Source organism: Passer montanus, unplaced genomic scaffold (assembly GCF_014805655.1).
Source record: "Passer montanus isolate IOZ18808 unplaced genomic scaffold, ASM1480565v1 scaffold1630, whole genome shotgun sequence".
In the NCBI taxonomy this organism is placed as follows: domain Eukaryota; kingdom Metazoa; phylum Chordata; class Aves; order Passeriformes; family Passeridae; genus Passer; species Passer montanus.
In genome coordinates, this window is record NW_024363495.1 from 994 (window position 1) to 3715 (window position 2722).

General features: G+C 56.2%; 1 long non-coding RNA gene across 1 annotated transcript; it reads left to right on the plus strand.

Annotated features, from left to right (window-relative positions):
• Positions 1–635: 635 nt before the first annotated feature.
• LOC120499630 lies at positions 636–1844 on the plus strand. The gene is made up of 3 exons (XR_005626923.1): positions 636–791; positions 1550–1611; positions 1814–1844. It is a non-coding gene; the product is annotated as an uncharacterized LOC120499630 (long non-coding RNA).
• Positions 1845–2722: the final 878 nt, after the last annotated feature.

Sequence of the window (2722 nt, forward strand, 5' to 3'; positions counted from 1 at the left end):
GTTTGGGGGTTTGGGGTTTTTGGGGTTTTTGGGTGAATTTTGGCATTTCTGGGGGGGGTTTTGGGTTTTGCTTTGGGATTTTTGGGGTTTCCTGGCTGGGATTTATTTGGGATTTGGGGATTTTTGGGTTTTCCAGTCAGGATTTGTTTAGGATTTTGGATTTTTTGGGTTTCCTGGTCAGGTTATTTTTAGGATTTTGCGATTTTTGAGGTTTTTGGTTGGGATTTATTTGGGATTTTGTTTTCTTGGATTTCCCAGTCCGGATTTTTTTTGACATTGGGATTTTTGTGGTTTCTGGTTGGGATTTTTTTGCGATTTTGGCATTTTTGGGGTTTCCAGTCTGGATTTTATTGGGATTTTTACATTTTTAATGGGAATTTTTTTTATTTTTCTCTATTCCTGCCCGGAATTTTTTGGGATTTTCGATGCCACCCCCCTGGTGTCCCCTGTGTGTCCCAGGTTCAGGGTGACAACGAAGCCGAGCGGGGTTTGGGGTTTTTGGGTGGATTTTTGGGGTCTCTGGTCAGGATTTCATTGGGGTTTTGGCGTTTTTAATGGGATTTTTTTTGGATTTTCTCTATTCCCACACGGAATTTTCTGGGAATTCTCGGTGCCACCCCCTTGGTGTCCCCAGGTGCAGGGTGACAACGAGGCCGAGCGGGACCTGGGGGCCGTGCAGCGCGGGGACCCCGAGATGGAGCAGAAGCTGAACCGGGTCCTGCGGGGCTGCGTCGAGAGCGGCGCCGGGAACCCCGTCAGCTCCATCCATGATCAGGGGGCCGGGGGCAACGGTGAGATTGGGGACAATTGGGGACATTTGGGGACATTTGGGACATTTGGGGACATCGGGAACCCCGTCAGCTCCATCCATGATCAGGGGGCCGGGGGCAACGGTGGGTGGCATTTGGGGACATTTGGGGACATTTGGGGACATCAGGAACCCCGTCAGCTCCATCCACGACCAGGGGGCTGGAGGGAATGGTGGGTGGCATTTGGGGACATTTGGGGACATTTGGGGACATTTGGGGACATTTGGGGACATTTGGGGACATTTGGGGACATTTGGGGACATTTGGGGACATTTGGGGACATTTGGGGACATTTGGGGACATTTGGGGACATTTGGGGACATTTGGGGACATTTGGGGACATTTGGGGACCTTTGGGGATGTTGGGGGGGTGAGGACATTGGGGACACCATGGGACCAGTCCGTGGTGCCAGTCTGATGTCCCCACTGTCCCCAATGGTCCCCAATGTCCCCAATGTCCCTCTGATGTCCCCTCTGATGTCCCCAATGTCCCTCTGATGTCCCCTCTGATGTCCCTCTGATGTCCCCAATGTCCCCAATGTCCCCACTGTCCCCTCTGATGTCCCCTCTGATGTCCCCTCTGATGTCCCCTCTGATGTCCCCTCTGATATCCCCAATGTCCCTCTGATGTCCCCAATGTCCCTCTGATGTCCCCTCTGATGTCCCCAATGTCCCCTCTGTCCCCTCTGATGTCCCCTCTGGTGTCCCCGATGTCCCTCTGATGTCCCCACTGTCCCCAGGCAATGTCCTGAAGGAGATCTCGGAGCCGGCCGGGGCCGTCATCTACGCCAGCCGCTTCCAGGTCGGTGTCCCCAATGTCCCCAATGTCCCCAATGTCCCCAGGGTCCCCACAGTGTCCCCAAATCCCCAAGGTCCCCCTTTAACCCCTTCCGTCCCGTGATGGCCACCATTGCTGTCAATGGCCTCAGTGGCCTTGGTGACACTTTGGTGGCCTCGGTGGCCCTGGTGACACCTTGGTGACACCTTGGTGACATCGGTGGCAGCTGGGTGACCCCACGCTGAGCGTCCTGGAGCTGTGGGAGGGCTCTGAGTGTCCCTTGTCCCCAAATCCCCAAACCTTTAACCCCTTCCATCCCGTGATGTCACTGGTGACATTGGTGGCACCTTGGTGACATTGGTGGCACCTTGGTGGCCCTGGTGACACCCTGGTGACATCGGTGGCAGCTGGGTGACCCGACTCTGAGTGTCCTGGAGCTGTGGGAGGGCTCTGAGTGTCCCTTGTCCCCAAATCCCCAAATCCCCAAACCCTTTAACCCTTTCCATCCCGTGATGTCACTGGTGACATTGGTGGCACCTTGGTGGCCCTGGTGACACCCTGGTGGCCTTGGTGGCAGCTGGGTGGCCTCACCCTGAGTGTCCTGGAGCTGTGGGAGGGCTCTGAGTGTCCCTTGTCCCCAAATCCCCAAATCCCCAAACCTTTAACCCCTTCCATCCCATGGTGTCACTGGTGACATTGGTGACACCTTGGTGACCTTGGTGGCACCTTGGTGGCTCTGGTGACACCTTGGTGAGATCGGTGGCAGCTGGGGGACCCCACCCTGATCATCCTGCAGTTTTGGGGGGGTCTGAGTGTCCCCAGTGTCCCCAAACCCTTTAACCCCTTCCATCCCGTGATGGCCGCCATCACTGCCAATGGCCTTGGTGACACCTTGGTGGCCCTGGTGACACCTTGGTGGCATTGATGGCCCTGGTGACACCCTGGTGACATTGGTGGCAGCTGGGTGACCCGACGCTGAGCATCCTGGAGCTGTGGGAGGGCTCTGAGTGTCCCTTGTCCCCAAATCCCCAAATCCCCAAACCCTTTAACCCCTTCCATCCCGTGATGGCCACCATCGCTGCCAATGGCCTCAGTGGCCTTGGTGGCCTTGGTGGCCCTGGTGACACCTCGGTGG